The sequence below is a fragment of the Mus musculus genome, chromosome 4 (genome assembly GCF_000001635.26).
Source record: "Mus musculus strain C57BL/6J chromosome 4, GRCm38.p6 C57BL/6J".
NCBI classification, from domain to species: Eukaryota; Metazoa; Chordata; class Mammalia; order Rodentia; family Muridae; genus Mus; species Mus musculus.
In genome coordinates, this window is record NC_000070.6 from 42622980 (window position 1) to 42648561 (window position 25582).

Below are 25582 nucleotides of genomic sequence, written 5' to 3' on the forward strand. Positions count from 1 at the left end.
TGGTATATCTTAGAGGCCCACCTGAAAATGAAGACCATTCACTTCCCCTATTTTTCAATCCTAGAGAATATCTCCATGAAGCTTGTGATCAAAGAAAAAAGCAAAACCTAACAAGTTAAAGGCTACGCTACCTTCCTGTGCTTTCCTCCTTGACTTCCAAAACATCTAAGGCCTGTTCGCTCACATATGCATGTCGTGAGCACATCCATTTAGGGGTGGTGCTGTAATATAGACAACACCCTTAGGTCACAGGGGAACTACAGTCCAAGTTTCCTACCAGGGCCCTGGGGCAAAGAGCTGTTTGGTTTGACTTGATTTGTTTGGGTTTTGTTTTGGCTTGGTTTTTGGTTTTTGATTGTTTTTTGCTTCTTTTTCTTTTTCCGCTTGTTTGTTTTTTATTTAAGTGTGTGTGTGTGTGTGTGTGTGTGTGTGTGTGTGTGTGTGTGTGTGCTTCAGAGGCCAGAAGAGGGCATCAGTTCCCCTGGAGCTTAGGTTACTGGTGGTTGTGAGCCTCCCTGTGTGTTTACAGGGAGCCAAAACGAGGTCCTCTGCAACGGCAGCATGCACTCTTGACCAGGAAGCCATCTCTACAGCCCCATTCAGGCTGCTCCCTCCTTTATAGTCCATGAAACCAAGGACCGAGATAGAAGGACTTTAGGTATCATTGAGAAGAACTAGACAAAGTCATAGCTCTGGCCCTAGGACGAGATGTGACCTCCTGAGCTGACGAAAAGATTGCCAGTGGGAAAATATCCAAACCAGGCTCTAGAAACCCTACACCTTTTAAGATGACAAGAGGCTTTCTGATAAAGAACCGAGCAGGTCTTTCAGTCATGTAGATAGGGCCAAGTCCCTTAGGAAAGCTAGTTTATTACAGAGAGCTTGGAAAATAGTATAAGATCTGCCTAGAGCATAGATAGGAGCAACAGTGTCTTTGGCCACAGTCTGCTCTCTCCGTTGAGCGTCTACTCTACTTGATAATAACCTCTGCCTATCCACTATTCTCTGTCTGTGTCTCTTGGGACTTCAAGAGAGAATACGCAGAAGGGAAGGTTTCCAACTGAGATCCTGGTGTCAAGTTCCACCCTGTGTGTCACTAGTGATGTTCTGAGTGACTATGACAATTGTGCAACCTCCTGATGTCCTGGGTCCTCTGTCTCCATGCAGAGAGATTATCTGTGCGCTCATATATAAAGGCAACCAATCCCAGGATTGAGATCCACTTTGAGGATCTACTTTCTGCAGTCTCTTCTGGTAAAGCTTACAGTATCCCTGGAGATTCTGACAGAAAATGGCACACTGTAAGGATATAGGAAAGTCAAATATTTCCCACTCTCCACTCACAACTCAGAGCTTGCACAACCTCTGATTACCATATATGGGAGCTCTTCCTACCCCAGGCTGTTGGCTGCAGTGCTGGGTAGGTCTTGCAGCTGCAAACTGACAAAAGGGTCATGGGAACTACTGCATGTGTAGACTATTGGTCAGAAGCACAAGCCACAACTGGTGCCTGTGATGGACATCTGAACCTCATAGCAATTTTTGAGGACTGAGCCCTACAGCTGTTAGAAAGATGCTGTCTTCAACTGAGAGGCCACAGGTGGTGTTGCCAGGGGCAGCAGGAGACCACAGCTCAACAAGCCCCTTGTGGACCGGAAAGTTCCCTTACCCACAGGGGCTTCCACTCAGGCAAAACTGACACCTGAGTGTACTGCAGGGAATTCCAGAATGGCCGAGTGACGCAATATTAGAACTTAACAAAATGGGAGCTTATTAAGTACTTAGGCAAATGACAGAAATGGAAAAGGCAGAGGTTCTTTTCATATGATAAAGGCTTTCTCACCTAGGTTGAGCATAACTCTGGAGACTAGAGTCCCTGGCAATAAATAGCCACCAAAGCTTCTAGATCCTTTTTCTCAAGAACGTGAAGAACAGATTTCATGGGAAACAAGTGGTGAGTTTTTAGAAGGGAGTGTTGTCACAGAAGAGGGCTTAAGGGGAAGAAATCAAGTGGCACTCCCATGCAGCAGGAGGGTTACCACTGAGGGCCTTTGTCTAAAGGGTAATGAGACTCTACAGAGTTGAGGCATAGGGAAGTGAGTTGGTTAGTCCAACTGGTCTACCTGGACTCATGGCTGATGCCTGTGAACCTCTGCATCCTCCTGACTGGACTGGAATTTTGGAGACAGCTTCAAAGCCAATGAAATCTCTGATCATGAATAGAATCCAGGTAGCTATACCCATTAAGTTTCTATGTAAAAGGAAAAGAGGGATAATAAGAAACCAGAGCACAGCCGGGCAGTGGTGGCACACGCCTTTAATCCTAGCACTTGGGAGGCAGAGACAGGCAGATTTCTGAGTTTGAGGCCAGCCTGGTCTACAGAGTGAGTTCCAGGACAGCCAGGGCTATACAGAGAAACCCTGTCTCAAAAAAAAAAAAAAAAAAACCAAAAAGAAAAAAGAAAAAGAAACCAGAGCACAAACAGCACCTAACCTCTATCATTTCTGGCCCCTGACTAAGACAGAACTTCCCATAGAACTAAGGACATTTCTGCCTCCTGGCCAAGACAGAATGGGTTGTGGAGACATGAAGCAGAAGGTACTCATTTTCCAGGTCTCCTGACAAGCTCCTTGCTCCTCTTGTCATCAGAGTAATAATAGAAATGAACAGAACACATTCCAAGGGGTGTGAGATTTTGAAAGTCACTCTTATGTGTCTCTCCAACATGTGTGTGTGTGTGTGTGTGTGTGTGTGTGTGCATGTGTATGTGTGTGCTGTGTATGGGTGTGTGGTTTACTATGTGATCCTGTATGGTCCTAATCACATTCTTTAAAAAGATGTAATTTACAACAATGTTCAAAGATTAAGCAAAGCTTAAAATTTAAGTAAAATTGTATGTGCAGATTTATCTTCTGGAAGAACTTCCTTATGTAAGTGCAAGTGCCAGGGGTACATTTAGATGTTTAGACGGTTGTGAGAGAAGAATGATGACATTAGAACTCAGGCTTACAAACACTCTGACCAAGCTCATTTTGTTGCTTTGACACCCCCCCCCCTCGCTTGAGCCATCGTTGGGGCAACACTGTCTCTGCAGGCAATCTTTGCTTTATCAGTTGTGCTGAAGTTTCTTCACTCAGCCAGCAGGACAGGCAAGCTAGATTGTGGGGTAAAGGGCCCTTTCCCTGCTTCACATCCCCTTAGTTTTCTCTTTCTTTTTATCCTGCCTCTCATATGGCTGGATTAATTTGCTAGAACAGCCCATAAATCTTAGGAAAACACATTTACTGTTTATGATAAAGGATGTTACAGAGGTCATAGTTGTTATTCTAATGCTGTGACGGGACACCATGACCAAGGCAACTCTTATAAAAAGAAAGCATTCATTGAGGGCTTGGTTACAGTTTCAGAGGTATAATCCATAATCAACATGGTGGGGACCATGGCAGCATGCAGGCAGGCATATTGGAGCCACAGTTGGGAGCTATATCCTGATCCATAAGCAGAGAGAAACTGTGACATCAAGCCTGGCTCGAGCTTTTGAAACCTCAAAGCCCACTCCCAGGGACACACTTCCTTCAACAAGACCACGCCTCCCAATCCCTCTCAAGCAGTGCCACTCCCTGGTGACTAAGCATTCAAATATATGAGCCTATGAGGATCACTCTTATTCAAACCACCACAAAGGGCTACAGGGAAAGTCTTGAGAGAGACCTTCACAGGTGTGTGAGGCGCACAGAGCTTCTGCTCCCTTTCCAGGGAGCCCCACTTCCTCAGCTATTCAGAAACCTAATTTGGTCTTTTTGAAGTTTCACTATGTGGCCATAATTGATGATGTTATGGCTATAGGTTTATGAATTTACCCTGCCTCTGGACTCTCTTGGGTGAAGGGGTCTGGCATTCCAGCCCTTTTATCCCTTCTCAGCAATATAAAAAACTCTGATTACTACAGAGAGTTAAAAGATTTTAGTATAAATTTGCTGGTAGAGAGGGGGGACCAGAAAGAACAATTGTTTAAACTACTTTGTTATTATTTGTGTGTGTGTGTGTGTGTGTGTGTGTGTGTGTGTGTGTGTATCTGTCTGTCTGTCTGTCTGTCTGCGGAGGTCAGAGTGGGTGAGATCCTCTGGGGCTGGAGTTAAGCGTTGCTCCGATGTGGATGCAAGAATCAAACTCTTCAAGAACAATGCATGCTCTTAACCACTGAGTCCTCTCTCCAGTCCCAAGCTTATACTTCAAAAGATGGTTCACAAAGCTGCATGTGTTTGTGCACACCAAGTTCAAGGCCAGCCTGGTCTACATAGAGTGTTCTAGAATAGAGAAGACTACATAGAGAGACCCTGTCTCAAAAAAAAAAAAAGGTAATAAAAGGGATTTTAATAAAACATCCATTTGAGAAGTAGTCAAACCTGGACTTAAAGGCTTTGGTGCAATTACGTAGCAGCACTGGGTCTGACTACGGTGAGGGTCATTACTTCCCTGGCCATGCATCAGGTGGGCAGTGCCGATTCCCACCTCTGCCATGTGCTACGTACTCTGTGCTGCATGCTATGCCCAGTATATAGTTGGCACGGGCAGGGTGGGCGGGTAGTACCAGCTATGTGGTTGTGTTCTCTGAGCCTCCTACTCTGAATGTGTAAAACAAGGATCACAATACAATAAGCACATGTCAGAAGATGCTGGGAACATTACACAAAGTATGGTTGGCAGAGGGATTGATCCAGAGCACAGAAGACAATCAGAATGCTATTGTGATTATTATTATTATTATTTTGGTTTTTTATTTTTTTGTTTTTCGAGACAGGGTTTCTCTGTATAGCCCTGGCTGTCCTGGAACTCACTTTGTAGACCAGGCTGGCCTCGAACTCAGAAATCCACCTGCCTCTGCCTCTGCCTCCCGATTGCTAGGATTAAAGACGTGTGCCGCCACGCCCGGTGCTATTGTGATTATTACTAATGAATGAAAACTGATAAATGTGAGAACTGTAGGGCCAGCTTAGGAGGTCAATGCACTCAATGTCAAGCCTGGTGTCTTAGGGTTTTACTGCTGTGAACAGAAACCACAACCAAGGCAACTTTTATAAGGACGACATTTACTTGGGGCTGGCTTATAGGTTCAGAGGTTCAGTCCATTATCATCAAGGTAGAAACATGGTAGTATCCAGCCATACATGGGCCTGGAGGAGCTGAGAGTTCCACGTCTTGTTCTGAAGGCTGCTAGGATGAGGGTATTAAAGCCCATGCCCACGGTGACACACCTACTCCAACAAGGCTACACCTCCTCATAGTACCACTCCCTGAGCCAAGCACGTACAAACCATCACAGCTGGTCACTTGAGCTTGATCCCTGGGACTTCCACAGCGGTAAGAGAGAGTCAACACCCTCAGAGTTAACCTCTGACCTCCACTCCTGTGCTATGACATGTGCCCACCTCCTCCCAGGCACACACACACACACGAAAAATAATCATAATTTCCAACTATCTTTAAGTCAGGATGTAAGAACACATTTGCCTTCCCTGGTGAGAAAGAGGAGACAATGGCTTGAGACATGGCTCTGAGAGTGAAGGGCCTGCTATGAAGCGCAAGGATCTGAATTTGGATCCCCGGAACCCACCTTAAAAAGTAGGCACGCAGTGGCACACACCTGTAACCTTCGTGCTTGGTGAAGCAGAGACAAAGGGGGAGCCTGAAGCTCACAGCTGGTCACAGCTGGTATTAGCAAGTCAGTGAGCTCCAGGTTCAGTGAGACCCTGTCTCCAGAGCTAAGGTGTAGAGTCATGGACGAGGTCCCTGATATCAACCTCAGGCCTCTGCGTGGCGTGCACACGAATGTGGATGTTCCCATCTGACACACACATACAGAGGACCCCAAGTGTGGGTGCAAAGGGCTGGGTGGGTACGCCATATATTAGCTGTTCTTTTGCAGTCTTCTCTTCTGGTCTTTCTCACAAGGATGGGAAATCACTTATTCCTCCCTGATCTTTCAATTCCTTGAAATTTAGGGATTTGTCTCAGAAGGAGCTGGCTAGCCCCTCTCCTTAGAAATCCCCTCTAGGTTCCCAGGACTGAGAGAAGGGAAAGATGGAGGGGGCTGTTCCAGCCTGTGCTCCCTCCAGCTGTTCCTCTGACCTAGGCTTTGGATTTGAGAAAATGAACAATGCCTGTAGATCCAGGTAGCTGATTCACAGGGACCTGAGCTGTGGGCTAGGAGGCCTGGGCCCTCTCCTTAGGAACCTTCCCTTCCAGCTCAGCCTGTTCCAAGAGAGGGACTGGCCCCCAGATGGTGACTTGGAAGGCACTGTGATGACAAGGAAAGACCATCCAGGCTCTCACGCTTGCTCTGAAGGTACCATGGAGCTGGCTTCAAAACCGGCCTCATCAGAAAGAAGAAAGTGGTGAGGGTGTAGAGAAGCCCACTGGGCTCTAACTACCCAGCTAATGCCACTATCCAGAGGACAACGCAAGCCCTCCCTGGAACTGACAGGACACGGATTTTTTTTTTCCCAGACTTTTGCAGTTCTCAGAGCTAAAGCCAAAGAAAGCAGAGGGTGAAGACTCTGAGTGGGGGGAAGAAGGAAGCCAAGGTCATGTTTTGCCAGAAAAAAAAGGGGGGCAGAGGGGGATAAAGGGGAAGACCAAGAACGGGCCATCGAGGGGGAATTTTGGGACAGAAAGTGAAAGCTCAAGGCATAAATTGGAGCTGGTGGCAGCCTCAGCAGGCTCAAGCAGGCTCACTGGGGCACACACAAGCTCACTTGCACTTGGCTCCTGAACCCCTTCATGCCACAGGAGGACATCTGAGCGATTCCCGTCACTCCCCTGTGAACCCGTCGGAGCCTCGGCCTCTCAGATTCTTGCGCACACAGTCTCTCAGGCTCACTCACTCTCTGTGGCCTGCCTCAGATCGTCTGCCACGGCCCCCCGTGTGACCCCACTCCTGGCCTTCAGCCTGCTGGTTCTCTGGACCTTCCCAGGTAAGGCTTTGGAGATGATTACGGTAGGGGCCACAGTGACCTGTGGACAATATGTAGGTCTTAGACTGTTACAATGGTCATGAAAGACCCTCCGAGTTCAGAGTCAGTGGATCCAAGGGCTCCTTATGCCTTCTGTGTGTGCCTGTCAATATGAGTGTGCCTGTATCCAGGATTCCAATGTGGCTCAGCTCTGTCATATCCTGGGGCTTATAGCTGTGGGCTCCATGTCCTGTTACCTCAGCTTCCAGGCAGCAGAAGGAAGGAACAGTGTATCTTCCTTGAGGGACCTAAGACTATAATTAAGTGGGTGGAGTGTTTGCCTTGCCTGGGTGAAACCCTGGTTTCAATTGCACCACTGGGGTTGTGGGGGTGAGAGCTTTGCTGTGTATTTGCTTCCATCTGAGAGAACAAGAAACACTGAAGACATGCTTAATAACTTGTTCCCCTTTTGGGGGTTGCATTTTTAAGGGCCTTGGTTTGGTTTGGTTTGGCTTGGTTTGGTTTGGTTAGTTTGGTTTAGTTTGGCTTTTGAGAAAGCATCTGTCCATGTTGCCCAGGCTAGCCTCCATCTCCTGGGCTCACGTGATCCTACATCTCAGCTTTCCTCCTGGTAGCTGGGACTCCGGGTATGGCAGCCATCTGCTGTAGTCATTCAGAAACCTGAAGGAGTCTCAGCAGAGGCAAGCCTCCCCTGTCCCAGCATTCTCCTGTTAACTCTCCATATGCTAAAACACTGTAAAAGCTGAGAAAACCTGGGAAAGGGTGTATGACCCCAGCATTTGGGATACGTTGAAAAATGGTTATTTACTAAATGGCTTAGAAGACTACAATATGTTCAGCAGCCAACTGAGCCACAGTGGCACTCAAGGCTGAATATCAGGTCCAGCAATCACACACAGAGAGATGCTATCAAAGCCACTTAGGGACTGTGGCCTCCCTTCCTCATGGTCTCAGGGTCTTCTCCCCTTCTTTCTCCTATCTCAGCCCCAACTCTGGGGGGTGCTAATGATGCGGAAGACTGCTGCCTGTCTGTGACCCAGCGCCCCATCCCTGGGAACATCGTGAAAGCCTTCCGCTACCTTCTTAATGAAGATGGCTGCAGGGTGCCTGCTGTTGTGTGAATTGCTTGTGGAAAGAATATCTAGCCCCATCCCCCCATGAGCCCTTGCTGATGCCATCATGGCTTTAACCCTGAACTCAGGGCCGAGCCCAGTTTTCATGGAAGCCCATGAAACAGGTCCCTACAAATAGTCTCCAAGCCTCCGTTCCTTACTTTAGAGCTTGCTAGGAAACTGGGTTCCAGGGCTTTTATTCTCTCCAACCTCTGGCTACAGGTTCACCACACTAAGGGGCTATCAGCTCTGTGCACCTCCAGACCAGCCCTGGGTGGATCGCATCATCCGAAGACTGAAGAAGTCTTCTGCCAAGGCAAGCCTGACCCTCCTCAGTCCTGCCTCCACCCTCCCAACACCCCGAGATTCCAGCTCATGACCCTGCCTCTCCTCCCTCCCCTTAGAACAAAGGCAACAGCACCAGAAGGAGCCCTGTGTCTTGAGTAAAGAGATGTGAATCACTCTGGCCCAGGAAACCAAGGACCAGAAGAGAGGACCAGGCCTCCTGATGCTCTGTCCCAGACCTAACCCAGCCAAGTCTGTGCCTAGAGAGTCGATGTGAGTGTGGACAAGAGAGTTTGTGTGGCTAGAACACCGTCTCTCTGTGGCTAGACTGCAGTGCTTCCAATAAAGCTGCTTGGTACCGTGGATCTGTCTGTCGGTTGTCTGTTCTCTCTCGCCCCAGGAGGACAGGAATAGGAAAGGAGGGGGTGGAATGGCAGGATATATTTCCACCCTGAGCTCTGAGCAATCTGTTCCCCAGCCTCCACCTGACACCCTGATGCTCCCGGAACCAGCCCCACAGTGAAGGACCTGGCCCAGGTCTCTATGTGCTCCTCATACTCTATCCAGCCACACAAAGCTTGCATTGGTTTGCAATGTTCACAAGAAGCCTCAGACTTTTCCATCTTTGCCACCTAGACAGGCGCTTAAGCATCCATGTGTCTCAGGAACAAGAAGTAGGGGAACTTCAGTGAGGATTAGAGGGTGGGCAGAAGACATGGCTCCACTCTCTAGGAGAAGTTCTCGATCCCCCCCCCCCAACGCTCCCACTCCACCCCACCCTCATCCCCAAGTTGCTCCCTCTAATATTCTTCTCCGTCCTCTGCCCTACTTGCTTCCTTTCTGGGTCTGGATGTTTCCTCCTCCAGGAAATCATCCCTGACTCAGACTGGGTTAGGTAGTTTTGCTTCCTCCCAGATTCCCAAGGCTCCGCACCTCTCCTCCTACACACCACCCACCTACAGCACACAGACACACACACACGCACACGCACACGCACACACAGCGCTCATTACAGTAACCTATTTTTGTTAGTTTGTCCTTCTCCCTGGACAAGGGTCATATCTGTGTTGGTTTCCAGCAGATCACCTGGCACAAGATAGGGAGTCAATGAATATTTGCTTAGAGAATGAACAGATACGTGAGAAGGGGCTCAGCAGCCGTGGGGATAGCGCCATCTTCTATTCCGTCCATTCTAAATCCATTCTAGACCAGGTTTTCATCTCAGACAGTCTGAGCAGGGCTCAGCCCCATTAGAACAATCCTAGTGCCAGACCTAATAAGATACTGTCTAGGAGCCAGGGATCAGGGAAGGAAGACAGGCCCACAGGGTGGAAGAAAGAACCGTGAGGGAGGCTTGCACGACTCATCATGGAAATGCCTTCAGTACACACAGGCTCTGGGACTACAGGCAACACTGAGTCTCAGGGAATGAGTCTCCTGGGTCTGGAGGACAAGGCCTTTGGCTCTTGGAACAGCTCACAGCAATGCTTTGTGCTTAGGAAGCTTCCTGGGTGTGACCTCCAAGGACCTGTCCGGTGGGAGAGGCAAGTCTGAGTTGCTAAGGTCAGATAGAAGGTCAGATTCTCTTTCCCTTGTCTGGGGAGAGAAGCCATCATTATATCTGATATACATCAGCCAATAACCAAGCCAGACCTATCTGGGCAAGCCTTTAAAAGGAAGTTGTAGGGGAATTGTGTTCCCCCTTCCCGCTCCAAGTCTCAGGCCTCTCCATCTTTGCTGTCCCAGACAGGTGTTCAAACATCCAGATGTCTGAGAGCTCAAGTGTCAGTAGGAGAGGTGGCAGGAGGGAGTCACAGTGGGGTGAAGAGGAGGGGCAGAGATCCTAGAGCGACGGGAAGCCTGGTGGCCTCTTCCTCTTCTCCCACAGACAGGTGTTCAAAACCTCAAGTATCTCAAGTCTCAGAGTCACAAAGGATGGGACAGATGGGAATAGTTTCCAAGAACAGTTGCTATGGAGTGAAAATTGTTTCCACCACTTGTGGGAAATTACCCACCCATTCAAGCATCCACACATACACTTACCCAGGTGACCTCCTTTCATCCACCACCCCCATACCCACTTCCCTGTACCAATCCATTAATCCCTCTGTAAAGTCACCCAGTCATGGACAACTCTGCCTCCCACAGACAAGAGGTTAAGACATATGGGGAGGGAGATGTTGCCTCAGATCTTGCTCAGGTCTCAGGGGAACCAAGAAGCCAGCTTGCTTTTGAAGCAGACACAAATCCTCCCTCTGGTGCCTGTAGCCCCAGAGAAATATAAAGAATAGAAGAGGCAACCATGGGAGCCCTGCCCAAGGTGCTACCAGGACAGAGGCCCTGGGACATTATTAACCCCATAGCAAGTCCTAGTGTCTGGACCTGTGTCACAACCCAGTCTCCCCCATCACTGAGTGACTCTGGGCAGGTTCCTTCAACATTCTCCAACCCAGGATTTCCATGCCATGTGATTGATTGCAGGAAAGGGGCTACTTTTGAGTCCTTCCAAAGACATAACTCTTGGATCTTCAGATCTCAGGCTAAGCTTCCAGCCTTGTACAGGCTCCCCCAACATCCAACATATCCAGAAATGTTCCTGCTTCTTAGCTCCCCAGAGGCCATCCTCTGGAAACTAAGGGGAGGCTAACACTAAGGAAGAAAGAAAATCTAGGAGCCAATGGCACACACAATGTGGTCTCCTGCTTGACTAGGAAAGCCTAGGAAATCAGAAATGTAGGCAGTGAACACCCCATTAGAAAGAGGCACACAACCTCCCTCCCCACTCCTTTAGCTACTAGCTTCCACCTTAGCTTCTTCTGTTACCTACAGCCAAACTGTAATGACACCTTAGCACTGGGTCTTGCTCTCTCTCATCTCTCTAGCAGCAGGGTGGGGTGAGGGGCATGCCTCCTCCTGCCCAGCTCCTCAGCACAGTGGCCCATCTGTCTCCTGCCTCTCTAGAGCTCACCGATGAGGATTACATCTCCGTTTGTCCCAAGTTCTGCTTCCTGTCTGACAACGGCAAAGTTGCTAGTTCTCTGGCAGGTAGCATGGACTCCTAGCTCCTCAGACAGGCTAGTGGCTTGTTATACACTCTATAAGGAACCTTCCTCCCTGGGCACACGGCACCTACTACACAGGGCATGACATGGGTTGATGCTCTAAAGACTCACAGCCCCTGAAGCTATCATCTCCCTGCTCTCCCTGCTCAGGGAGCTCCAGCCTTTCAGACAAAGTTTCTTGCCATTAACGTCAGCTGAGAATCCCCAGGGAGAAGAGATTGGGTTTTATCCATCTTCACTGCCAGCTTTGCTTTGCATGGCTGGCACAGAAAAAGCCCCAACATGTAATTAAGGAAAACAAACAAATTGAGAATATTCCCTTCCCAATGCATGTGCACACTCACACAGGCACACAGACAGACAGAGAGAACACACAGCACACAGAACATAGAGCACACACCCAGTTCCCAAGGCAGTCGGAGCTGCCTCTGTTGTGGAATAGAGTGCTTGGCTAGAGTCAACTCCAGAAGGTTTTGATAAGCTGATTTCAACTTCTCGGCAAGTCCCCACCCCATGCCACCCACTTCTACCCTCCGGGAAATTCAGAATCAGCAGAAAATCTTGGAAATGGTCTCATAAAAAAGGCAAGTTTTCCAACTGGGGAGTTTCCTCCAAAACCAGGCATTTCTCTAGATACCAACCTTCCTAGGTGTCCTCTTTCCCAGGCTTGGTCTATGTGGATGAACATGGCTCTGTAGTGATAGCTAATTCTCTATGGGAGCTTTCTAGGTGCTGGGAACTGATGTAAGCACTAGGACCGATCTCAAGCCGTAGGTGGGAAACATGAGGCACAGAAGGGATGTAAGCTGCCCAAGCTAGACAGCTAGGAAATGTCAGAGCTAGGGTTCCAGAGGGGCAGTGTGGCTCCAGAGTGCTACAACACATACCGCCTTTCTGAACTGGCCCATCCTGGAGACAAAAAAAAACCCAGAACAGCAAGACAGGACCAATCTGAAGGTATAACCATTACTTTCACATGGTGAGCATGTAGCAGTTCAGGCCTTCATCTGTGTTATATCATTGTGCCCTCAAATAACTCATAAGGTAGGTATCATTCCTGCCGTTGTGCATACACGGAAACTGTGGAACAGAAAGGGGGCATGGCCTCTCAAGTCCACACAAGCAGGAAACAGCAGGCCGAGACTGAAGCCCATGTGGGCCTGTTCAGTAGTTGTGATTGATGTCTAGTTGGAGTGGAAAGACTTGGCTTTGCTAGGAAGACCTGAAGTGGGGGAAACAGGAAGAAATGAGTCTGGGAGACACAGGCAGTGCTTGAACTCAGAAACAGAAATGGCCCCTGGAGAGCAGCCAGCCTCTTGACACTCTCCAGCCAAAGGGCAGTGAGACTCTCCAGAGCTTCAGTGAGGGAATCTGCTCAGGGTTCAGCTGTCCCAACGTCAGCACAATGGAATGTGGGGCTAGAATGTGGTGCTCGCCCTCTCCTTATTCCCAAGGCCAGGACCTGGTGAGGCTAAAGGGAGAGGAAAATGGAAGAGCAGTATTGGGGATCCAGGGGACTAGGGGTTCAGTGTGTGTTGTTTCTAGAAAGGGGCGGCAGCCCACTGGTGGGACTGAGCGTGCCTACATGCTAGCCTGCCAGGACAGGGTCTGAAGGTCAGTGGATTGGCAACATCCCTTGAATGATACACTTGCAAGAACCATTCTACTTCCTGAAGGGTTTCAAGCAGGCAGGCAGAGGGCAGGATGCAGGAACTAACTCTGAGGACCAGGGAGACCGTACCCTGTTTCTGTGCCTAGGACCTTGGACTCTTTTCCTTTGGCTCCAGTGGGAAGAAAACGAGCCATCCTGGCCCCCGACCTGGTATAGGTGGGAAACCTTAAGACCAGATGCAGTGATGTTAGAGTTCTAGGTCAGTTAGACACTCCTCCCCACCCCACCCCACCCCAGTGCTTTGGATCTCAGACTCTCCATACCTGGAAGTCTGAGCCCATTTTCATCAACACCCCTGTCACTATAATCTCATGCCCATCAGGCAATCAAGTATCCTCCCCAAAAGAAAGTCAGCCTCTCTTGTCAGGATCCCAACACTGTAAAGAACTCAGTGATGTAAGAACACCCACCCTTGACAAGAAGTCCCAACTCCTGTTGTATCCTCATCCGTGACAGCACCACCATTAACGTCAAGTTCTCATCATTGTCACCAGGCCACCACTTCCCTCAGTAACACACAAGCCAGATAAGGAAGGTCAGAAACTCTGTTCCAGTCCAGGGCCACCACTTTAGCAACTATATACATGACACCTCCTAGTGTGGCAGTGTTGTGGGTCAGAGCTCGTGACTCTCCATGTTAAGTAGGGCCTCTGGGAGTCTCAAAGCTGTCATCATAGAGGGTCCCACCAAACCTCTTCTCATTAAAGTACTGCTTTGCCACTGGCTGCAACCCACCATACTTATTCATGCCAAGCTCTCTTCTGATTACTGGCAACCCATTAATACACTAGATGGATATGGTCTCAGGCCTCATGGAGAGCCCCCTGCTTTTAGAAAGCAAACAAATGTATCATTAGGACTCTTACATGCAGGTCACTGATGCTCACTGACAGAAGTAGTGATGGGGAGGTCCTGGGAAGATGCAGAAACCAGCAAGATGGGGGACCGCAGAAGGACCACTCTCCAGCCACGCAATACAACTAGGACAAACATGGATAGTTCTCTGGGACAGCATGGTGCCTTGACCATTCTCCAGTCATAGTTTTAGACAAAAGACAGAGTCCCTGGGGTGAACTCACTTCCCATTTGTCTTATTCTTGATCTACAGTCAAAGAACTAAAATCCAGTGGATTCTCTGCCCACTGGAAGGAGCTTCCAGGACTATCCACATGAGCCTCCTCTTCTGTTCTTCCTAGGATGGACCAGGTCACTGATGATATATCAGGTCCAGAGGGTGGCCAAGAAGTAGCTATATGTAAGGAATATGGAGCTTGTACTTAAGCATGAAACTGGAATGTTTGCCCTTGGGATTATGAGGCCCTTTAACAATACTCAATGGCTTGAGTATGGTTTCCTATGAAACTTGTGTAGAAACATAATCCTCATGGACAGATGAGAAGGCAGAAACAACCAAGCTAGAGTGTTGAGGTGAGGTCCTTGTGACATGATTAATCCCAGCACTCGGGAGGCAGAGGCAGGTGGATTTCTGAGTTCGAGGCCAGCCTGGTCTACAGAGTGAGTTCCAGGACAGCCAGGGCTACACAGAGAAACCCTGTCTCAAAAAAGAAAGAAAGAAAGAGAGAGAGAGAGAGAGAGAGAGAGAGAGAGAGAGAGAGAGAGAGAGAGAAGAAGGAGGAGGAGGAGGAGGAGGAGGAGGAGGAAGGGAGGGAGGGAGGGAGGGAGGAAGGAAGAAAGGAAGGAAAAGAAAGTCATCACCAGATGTGGACCATTAGCCTTGAATAAGAATCATAAGTCACAAAATGACCTTTCTTCAGAATTTAACCAGTGTGTGATAGTGTCCAAGATGCAAAGAGCCCAAACTCAAATTTGCCCTTCAAGTTGTTCTGAAAGCATATTTTTCAAGATAGGAAGTCACTCCATTAGTTTGGTGTGTTGTTTTTAAATAGATAGACCAGGGCAATAGCTCAGAGGTAGTACATGTACTTAACGTATCCTCAGCGATCGATAGATGGATGACAGATTAGATAGATTATAGACAGACAGACAGATAGACAGACAGACAGACAGGCAGGCAGGCAGACAGACAGACAGACAGATAGATAGATCCTCCACTTGTATAGATAGCCACCCTACCATCTGTCACCTGTGAAATAACAGCTTCGACTACCATGTAAGATGGACATTATTTCTGTCACCACTTCTACCACCTCCAAAACCAATTCTCTGCTAACCCTGCTCTTTTTCACTGGGTCTAGCTTCAAATCCTGGGCCTTGAAAAGTCCGTCTGATTGGCAAAGACTGTGCTGTGTCTGTGTCTCCATTGCAGAAGGAACTAGAGAAACGAGTCTGTGGCCTTGGGGTTCCAGGGTGCAGTAAGCAAGGTTAACAAAGCAGGACATTCCTCAAACATCAAAAGGTGAAGTCTGAGCAGTGAGACAGCTTGATGTCTCAACAGTCGCTGTCCAACATGGACACATCCCTATCTTCCCCATCCTTGACTTAAAATGTTAACATAGTATCTATCACCTTTGCTTGTACAACTCAAAACCACCTTCCCCAAGACAGACAACTCAAAACATTAGCAACTAGCACATCTTTTAAGCTCAGGTTATCATTAAAACACACACACACACACACACCATAGACAAGGCAGCTTAAACAATAGAAATTTATTTTTTCACAATACTAGACTCTGAAAATCCAATATCTGGGTACCAATGTGGTCAGTTTCTGGTAAGGGCTCTCTTTCTTGGTGCCTTTTTCGTGTGTGTGTGTGTGTGTGTGTGTGTGTGTGTGTGTGTGTGTGTGTGTGTTTGTGCAAGAAAGAGAGAGAATACTTTCTTACAGGGCCATGCTCCCACTGTATTACGGCTCCTATTTTTATGAGTTCATTTAACTCTTTTCTATCTTTGAGACCTGTCTCATTTGCCCAGGATCACCCCAAACTCACTATATAGCTGAGGATGGCCTTGAACTACTAATCCTTCTGTCTTCACCTCTTGAATGGAGGTGCTTAAAATCCTGTCTTTAGATATGGTTGTGAGCTGGAGAGATGGCTCAGTGGTTAAGAGCACAGACTGCTCTTCCAGAGATCCTGAGTTCAATTCCCAGCAACCACATGGTGGCTCACAACCATCTGTAATGGGATCTGATGCCATCTTCTGGTGTGTCTGAAGACAGCTACAGTGTGCTCATGTACATAAAGTAAATAAATAAATAAATAAATAAATAAATATTTAGATGTGGTTGCACTGTGAATAAGACTCCATTATATGAATTCCGGTGGGCATGATTCGGTCTACAACAGTATCTAAATCCCAGATCTCAGGGTGGCATTCTTCCTCCTCTTGCTTTCTTGTGATCCTATCTCTCTATTCTGTAACCACCAACCTGCCTCTGATTGGCAGGATAGATTGAGTTACGCTGTGCTTACAAGTGACACCAAAACCCGAGCACTTTAACAAAACAAAATTCTGCCCCCGACACAAACACTGAGTGGCTCTGGGTCCAGGTAAGCACTTAGTACATCTGTGCTCCATGCGGCAGTGACATCCGAGCTGCTTTGCTCTCGGCACACACATCCCCATCCCCGCTCCCACCCATCTCAACACACATCCATGATCAGTCAAGGAAGGCGAGGATGTGGGCAAGGGAGAACACTTTCTTAAACATTTTTGATTGCAAGTGACATGTGCCACTTCTGTCCATGTTTGTTTTAGTGGAAAAGTGTCACATGACTTTGAGAGCAGAACTCGGGGAAAATAACTAAATCCAACTCTTGGTGGGAGGAATAATGGCGCCATAATAAGCTACAATCAAGAGTGGAAGAAGGAGGGTGAAAGAGGGGGGGGGGAAGCCAGCAAGCACAGACTGAAGGGAAAACTCATTACAAAAAGCTACAGTCTGGCAGGATGGGGTGACACACACCTTTAATCCCAGCACAAATGAGGAAGGGGCTGGCAGATATCTGAGAATTCAGGGACAGACTGATCTATATAGTGTGTTCCAGGCCAGCCAGAGCTACATACTGAGGCCCAGTCTCTTTAAAAAGAAAAGCTATCTATAGGTCTTAGCTGGTCCTAGGGTTTAGTTGGTGTTTGCTATTCTCTTCTGTTAACCTTTAATTGTGTGGCAATTGACACAGACACTTCAAGCCCTTCTGACCAATTTCACTATTACCATTAGAATAAAATGCCTCATGGGACCCCTCTTTGAGGAGACTTAAGCTATTGCCTAAAGGAAAAGGCAGGAGGGAGAGGGGAGAGGGAGAGAGAGAGGGCAAAGGGAGAGGGGAGAGGGTAAAGGGGAGAGGGGAGAGGAGAGAGGGGAGAGGGGAGAGGGACAGGGGAAAGGGGACAGGGACAGGGGAAAGGGGAGAGGGACAGGGACAGGGGAAAGGGGAGAGGGACAGGGACAGGGGAAGGGGAGAGGGACAGGGACAGGGGAAGGGGGAGAGGGACAGGGACAGGGGAAGGGGAGAGGGACAGGGACAGGGGAAAGGGGAGAGGGACAGGGACAGGGGAGAGGGACAGGGGAAAGGGGAGAGGGACAGGGACAGGGGAAAGGGGAGAGGGACAGGGACAGGGGAAGGGGGAGAGGGGGAGGGGGAGGGAGAGGGAGGGGGAGGAGGGGGGAGGGGAGGGGACTGGCCTGGCTGAGGTCTAGGAGACTAGGAGGGAAGCCTATAAAATGGGGGGGGGGGGGGGCTAGGAGGCCTGAGGAACGTCACGTGACTTTGCAGGCTACAGAAAGGAAGCGGGGATTTGATTTGAAGTACTATGAAAGATTTTAGCCAATGAGTAACATGATCACGTTTAAAGTTTTAAAAGACCCTTTTGGTGGCCTGGAAAATGGATAATATAGAAACAAGTGAAGAGTCAGAGTCGTGGCCTGGAAGGAGATGATCCTGTCCTAACCCAGGAGGAAGCTGTTGGAAACGAGTTGGGGTTCTAGACATAGGTATGAAACGCAGCAACAGATTGAGCGGAGAGGTGCTATTTATGAAGCATAAAAGGAAAAGAAAAACCCAGGATGACAGCAGGCTTCAGTCCAGAGCCCCTGGAGGGATGGCAGAGGGGCGGTGACATTCTCTGAGCTGGGTGGCTGCAGGAGGAGACAAGCTAGGAGGGAAGTGTTGCGAATCTAGACGTTGCTTTCGGAATTAGACTTCTGTCAGAATGTGCAAGAAGAAAACCCAAATAGGCAGTTGGCTCCACAACCTGGAAGCCAGAAGTGGATCTCTATTTCCCCCGGTTCATCCATCTGTTTCTTCCTCAGCAGTTGGCTGAAGTCATGGATTTCTTGCTCTTAACTTATCTCCGGGGTCTGCACAGCCTCTCCTGCCCCTGTTCTGAGCGCATCCCTGCCTCCATCCCTGTCCAGACGCCCCCACCCCACCCTGTCCCCGCCCTTTGCAGGGCAGTTGCAGCACCGAACCCACTGCTCTTTAAAAGTCTAGGCACTAGCTTTTTAGCCTAGCATCCAAGGCTGCACACTGGCGTTGGATCAGCCACCCCCTTGCTTCACCCTCAGGAATGTGACCAGAAATAGCTCCCTCAGCCCCCATGTCCCGCAGCCTCTCTCTTTCTCCACCGCCCCTCCCGCGACTTACCACATTGGGATAACTGTTCAACCTCCCTAGACTTCTCAGCGCCCCACTCATTTTCAAAGCTCCCTCCTTCACGGGCTCCCCTGCCTCTCTCTAGTTCTCCAGAACAACACCTTGCTAGCTAGCAAGGGTCATTTCTGCTTCGTTCCCAAGGGCCCCAGTTTCCTGAATTTCTCCCAAATGAGTTCAGTCCAAGATCAAGCACCTCGGGGCTCTGAGTAGATAGCAAGTGCTAAAAGAGGAAGAAATTAAGAAACAAACTCTGGCCATGAGCTACTTCAGGTTTCAGAGGGATGGGGGGGGGCTGTGCTGTTGCTCAAGACTTCCCCCATCCTGGTGTCCCAGCTCTTCTGGAACTCTAACAACGTCCCGCCCATTCAGGGCCTGCGGAGCCAAGCGCTGCCCCTGGGCCTGCTCCAAGACCCTCTGGACAAGATGAGATTTGGAGAAACGCAGGAAGTGAAATGGACCCTTCCCCAGGGCCGGGGACTTTCAGAAAGCTGAGTCACTTGCTTTCCTGCTCAGTTCTTTCTGGAATATTACATCTGTGTTCAACTAGAGCCCAATGTTCCCGGGGCCAGGAGCGTCACACCTCATTTAGCCCATTCACTGGACTCCCTCTGCGGGCCTCAAAGTTGAGATCTTAGGCCAGGCCTGTGTCCTCCTTCTCCTAGGCATAGAACGTCCCCTGCAGGTCCCGTGAAGCTGAGTTCCACAAAAGAACAAATTGAAAAGAGCATCCCCAGAATTTATCTCAAGAGACACAAGCCAGGAATGGAAAAACAAACATCAGTTTTCCCCACTCAGCTAAGAAAACCATAACAGTGTAGAAGTACAGAGTAGGCACATATCTATAATACCAGCACTTAGGAGCTGAGGCAGGAGAATTGTAACTTTGAGGCTACCCTGTGCTACATAATGGATTACAGATAAGCCTGGCTACAAAGTGAGACATGTATCTAAAAAATAAACACACACACACAATTCTTGAGCTGGAGAGATGGTTCAGAGGTTAAGAGCACTGGTTGTTCTTCCAGAGGTCCTGAGTTCAATTCCCAGCAACTATCTGGTGGCTCATGACCATCTATAATGAGATCTGCTGCCCTCTTCTAGCCTTCAGACATACATCCGTGCAGGCAGAATGCTGTATACATAATAAATAAATCTTAAAAAAAAAAATCCTTGTCGTGCTGGTCACTAGGAGTGGGGAAAGGAGAATGGGAGGAAATTAAGGTTATTTAGGGACCAGGTGCTAGGAAGAGAGCAGAGAATGGAAGATAGCCTCACAGAGAAGTGGGGGTACACATGATCAAGGCACAGCACATACACGTGTGAAGGAGTAATTATAGTGAATGCTATCACATTCACCAGAGTTGTGGTAACTAAACATAGAAAAGAAGAGCCCAGGGAGGTGGATCACGGCCGTGATCTCCATGCTGAGGAGAATAAGACAGGGAGCTGCTAATTCAGGAGAATTAGAATCCTCAGGAACTGCTCAGGACTACACAGTGAGCTTCAGGTTAGCCAGACCCTGAGCGAGGAGAGAGAGTTAGGGGAGAAAGAGAAACTCCCACACAAATATACAAGTGTTGACACCTTCAAAGGACCCTAATATGTTCCATACATATGTAGGTACATATTCACAATATATACATATATATATATATATATGTGTGTGCATATATAAACTCACTATACATATATGTATATAGTGTATATATGTACATAAATGTAATGTATTGATTCAAGGGATTTATACATCTCATGCCAGAGATGTATAAATATATAGTCACAATACAGACTTACACAGACATGTACACAACAGCACACACAATCACAAAAGGACAACTCTCTTTTCCTAAGAGGAATGTTTGGAGGAATATTTTGAGAATCTATTTAGAAAGCACAGTGATATACCAACTCAATAAATCGGGCAGTAGCCGGGCGGTGGTGGCGCACGCCTTTAATCCCAGCACTTGGGAGGCAGAGGCAGGTAGATTTTCCAGTTCGAGGCCAGCCTGTCTTACACGCGTTCACGACCGGCCAGGAAAGACGCAGCAAACCAGAATCTTCTGCGGCAAAAACTTTATTGCTTACATCTTCAGGAGCAAGAGTGTAAGCCCCCCAAAGCTTACATCTTTAGGAGCCAGAGCGCCAGAGCGCCAGAGCGCAGAGCTCTATTGCTTACATCTTTAGGAGCAAGAGAGCAAGCCCAAAAGCTTTATTGCTTACATCTTTAGGAGCAAGAGAGCAAGCCCAAAGCAAAAGCGAAACCCCGTCCCTATTAAGGAGAGTTATCCTTCGCCTAGGACGTATCACTCCCTGATTGGCTGCAGCCCATGGCCGAGTTGTCGTCACGGGGAAGGCAGAGCACATGGAGTGGAGAACTACCCTTGGCACATGCGCAGATTATTTGTTTACCACTTAGAACACAGCTGTCAGCGCCATCTTGTAATGGCGAATGTGGGGGCGGCTTCCCACAAGCCTGGTCTACAGAGTGAGTTCCAGGACAGCCAAGGCTACACAGAAACCCTGTCTCAAAACACCCCTTTCCCCCCCAAAAAAGAAAGAAATCAGGCAGTCTAATGGAACCTGCTGGCTGGATCAGGTTGTCTAATGGAGGCTGCTGGCTGGACAGCCCTGTGTTTTGCTCAGTACTCACTTGGTTTTAGGTTTGGAGCAGTGCTGATAAAAATTGAAATAGATGCCTCAGAGGCTAAACACATTTACTCCTCTTGCAGAGGACCCTGGTTTGTGTCCCAGCATCTGCATGGTGGCTCACCACCATCTGTAACTCCAGTTCTTGGGGTTCTGATACCCTTTTTCTATCCTCCATGGATACGGCATGCATGTGATACACATATATATGAAGCAAAACATTCATATACATAAAATAAAAATACATCCTTTAAAAAGGGCTGGGGTAGAGGATTATTTTGCTCTGGTTATTGTTGTTGTCTTTATTGCTTGTTTGGTTTTTGAGACAGGATCTCACATAGGCCAGACAAACCTGGAACTCGCGATGCATTTGAGAGTGAAACTGAGCTCTCCTGAGAAGCTTCTCCCGCTTCTCCCGCTTCTCCCGCTTCTCCCGCTTCTCCAGCTTCTCCCGCTTCTCCCGCTTCTCCCGCTTCTCCCGCTTCTCCGCCTCCCAAGTACTCGGTACTACAAGCTACCATGCTTGACTTGTGTGGTGGTGGGAACCAAAACCAGGACTTCATGCATACTAGGCAAGCACTGGAGTAGGAATATTTAAAATGACAGACATGAGTCAAGGGCCCAGTGTTGGACAGTTCCAAGCACTCAGGAAACAGAGTCAGGAGGATCAAAAGGCTGTCTTCAGAACTGGAGAGCTGGCTCTGTGGTTAAGAGCACGTACTGCTCTTGCAGAGGATCAGAGTTCAATTTTAGCATCCAGGCCAAGTGACTCACAACCGCCTGTAACTACACCTCCAGGGGATCTGATATAGTATCTGGGCCACAAATACACACACACACACACACATACACACACCAATTTTTTTAAAAATAAATCTTAGAAAGGAAGAAGATGGCCTTCAACCCTGATTAAATCCAGGTGAGCCAGGCAAACATAGGAAATAATTTAGTAAGCTGGGACTGGATTTGGGTTATTCATAGCCCTCCCCTTGTAATAATGCACTTGGCAGTTTAACTGCTTTACCTGTATGTACTGGACATGTGTAGCCCTCTCCAAACAATGCACTTAGCAACTGCAGAGCACCCTCAGAGCTCCACCGGTACACCTCCCTCTCTGAACAACAGATGTCTCAGCTCCTGGTAACAATCAAATTTAGACTGTTCCAATTCACTCAACTGTATCCCCAGTGTATCCAGTTTAAAGGCAGAAAGGCTGATCTAGTCTGAATCAGTCTGTGGAGTATGTGGAATAACTCAAACCTTGTCTTCAAGTAAACTCTGAGGGAGAATGCCCTATTTACCATCTTCTTCCTGCGTTCAATGGGATGTGAAATGATTAAAATCGGGGCATTATGGAAAGGCTCATGTATATAAGGAAAGTGATTATATAGCCTAAACTCTCAGTAACAATAGAAAACCACCCCACTGTACCGCTTGTGACCAAACTCTTCCTCTTTAACCCCATAAAAAGAAGCCACAAATAAGAATTAGACCCTTCAAGAACACCAAGCTACTCAACCCTAACAGTCCCTGACTCTTGCCTACTCGTGGGACTCTTTCCGTCCTACTGGGTTGCCCCATCCTGCCTTGATGTGATGTGCCTGGTCTTATTGTAGCTTGTTATGCCTTGTTTGGTGGATGTCCCTGGGAGGGCTGCTCTTTCCTGAGAAGAGACAGAGCAGGGTGGATCTGGGGGAGGGGGGATAAAGGGAGAGACTGGAGGAAGAGAGGGAGGGGAAAGCGTGTCCAGGATGCAATATATGAGAGAAAAATATTGGGGCCCTTGTGGACCTTCACTCGTGGCTGGCTGCCCTCTTACAGTGTATTCGGATCTTGTCTACTGCTTTGTTCTCAACCCTTGCTACTTGAACAAACCTGGGTGAGTGCCCATCTTCAATTCTTTGGATAAGAAGCCAAGGACCTGGAAGGACCCGGCCCAGACCCTGACCACCAGTAATATAAGGATGCAAATGTTTTCACCTCTGCATTCTATCACCATTCCCCACTTAATGCCTTTTGTGGATGGGGTCTTATTCTTATTGTAGATGGCCGTTCTTGTCATTTACTGATCTCCAAGCAACAGCAAGCATGGCCCCTAGACACCTGAGGTCTGAGGGGTTGTTTTAGATCTATTTTTAATATTATTTTAATTGTGTGTACAGGGTGTTATGGACATGTGTGTTCAGAGGTCAGAGGCGATGGATCACTTAAAGCTGGAGCTGCACCCACAGGCACTTGTGAGCCCCATCAGACATGGATGCTGAGCACCAAACTCAGGTCCTCCGCAAGAGCAGACTGCAATCATCTCTCTAGCTCCCCTATTTTTTATTTCTCTTTATTTTTGAGACTTCCATACAGGCATAAAATGAAATATTTATCCCCATTCCTTCTTCCAACTCTCCCATATCCTTCCAACACATCTCCCTCCCAACTTTTTTTTCTGTTTTCTTTTTTGATAAACCACTAAGCCCAGTTAGTGCTGCCCAGTTAGTGCTGCCCAGTTAGTGCTGCCCATATGTGCATGGGTGTGGGGCCATCCACGGGAGCATAAGAAACTGGCCAGTAGCCACATCCTCCAAAAAGAATGATCCCTGCCCCACCCCTCACAGCTATCAACTGCCAATAGCTCCTCAGTAAGGGGTGGACCTAGAGTTCATCTACCCCATCTATGACAGAGTTTTGGCTAGCTGATCTTGTGGAGGTCTTATGTAGGTAACCACAGCTTCGGTGCATTCATGAATAGGCTAGACATGTCATTCATGGTGAGAAAACTGCATTTTACAGCATACCTCCCCATCCCCTGCCTCATCTACTGTGATCCCTGAGACATAGCAGGGAGAAAAGGGTTGATACAGGTGTCCTGATTATAACTCAACAGTCAGTCTATTTCCCGTCTAAATTCTCACAGTTACTGGTCTAGCATCCAAACATCAAATCTCATGAGAAGCTCTGGTTAGTTGCTCAGGCCTTTAATCAATCACAGTGTCCAAGGATTGGCATACTGGAATCACAGCAGTGTGGTTGATAGCCCCACCACCTCTACTATAGAAAGTGGCAAACGCTGTAATGCTTCACTGGAGAGGCTGAAGCATAAAGAGTGCCATAAGTCCAAAGCCACCCTGGAACACATAGCAAAACCTTGTCTCAAAAACAGTGAGTCAGAACCAGGCACAGTGGCACAGGCCTTTAGTCCTAGCACTTGGAAGGCAAAGGCAAGAAAATCTCTGTGAGTTCAAAGCCTGATCTTTGTAGCAAGTTCTAGGACAGCCAGGGCCTCACAGATAGTCCCTGTCTTTGATGATGATGATGATGATGATGATGATGATGATGATGACATAGTAGTAAAAATAATTAAAAGAGAAAGAAAAGTGGCTTGTATGAACAGAAACAGCACTCAAGAAATCTACTTCATAGAGCTATCATGAGACAACTTAAAATATTTAGTATGGCACCTGGTACTTAAGGATCAACAAATATTAATGTCATATCTGATCACTTTTAGAAAGGTAAAAGAAATAATAGAAGAGGAACGAAGGTAGTCAGTGGGATGAGAGAGTCTGAAAAATGCAGACCACAGTTAAGTCCATCAGATTATATATCCCAAGTCTGAGAAACAAAAAACAGCCTAGCATCCCACAGTAGGCCTGGCATCTCACAGTAGGCCCAGTGTCCCACAATAGGCCTGGCATCTCACAGAAGGCCTGGCATCTCACAGTAGGCCTAGCGTCCCACAGTAGGTCTAGCATCCCACAGTAGGCCCAGTGTCTCATAGGAGGCCTGGCATCCCACAGTAGGCCCAGTGTCCCACAGTAGACCCAGTGTCCCACAGAAGGCCTGGCATCTCACAGTAGGCCTAGAATCCCACAGTAGGCCTGGCATCTCACAGTAGGCCCAGTGTCCCACAGTAGGCCTGGCATCCCACAGTAGGCCTAGCATCCCACAGTAGGCCCAGTGTCCCACAGTAGGCCCAGTGTCTCACAGGAGGCCTGGCATCCCACAGTAGGCCCAGTGTCCCACAGTAGACCCAGTGTCCCACAGAAGGCCTGGCATCTCACAGTAGGCCTAGAATCCCACAATAGGCCTGGCATCTCACAGTAGGCCCAGTGTCCCACAGTAGGCCTGGCATCCCACAGTGGGCCTAGTATCCCATAGTAGGCTTCCTAAGCGACTCCCACTCTGAGCTTTCTGGAGTCATCTTCTCCACGTGCCCTTGGATTATGGATTCTCACTCACCCTCTCACTTGTTCCC

The 25582-nt window shown here is 48.2% G+C and overlaps 2 pseudogenes across 2 annotated transcripts in view; one reads left to right on the forward strand and one right to left on the reverse strand.

Annotated features, from left to right (window-relative positions):
• The window catches only part of Ccl19-ps2 (chemokine (C-C motif) ligand 19, pseudogene 2), an 82982-nt pseudogene that overhangs the window by 54893 nt on the left and 2507 nt on the right, over positions 1-25582 (reverse strand). The gene's annotated exons all lie outside the window — the stretch shown is intronic.
• On the forward strand, positions 6777-8735 carry Gm2564 (annotated as a pseudogene). The gene is made up of 4 exons (XR_004691359.1): positions 6777-6975; positions 7960-8092; positions 8310-8403; positions 8492-8735. The product of XR_004691359.1 is annotated as a predicted gene 2564 (transcript).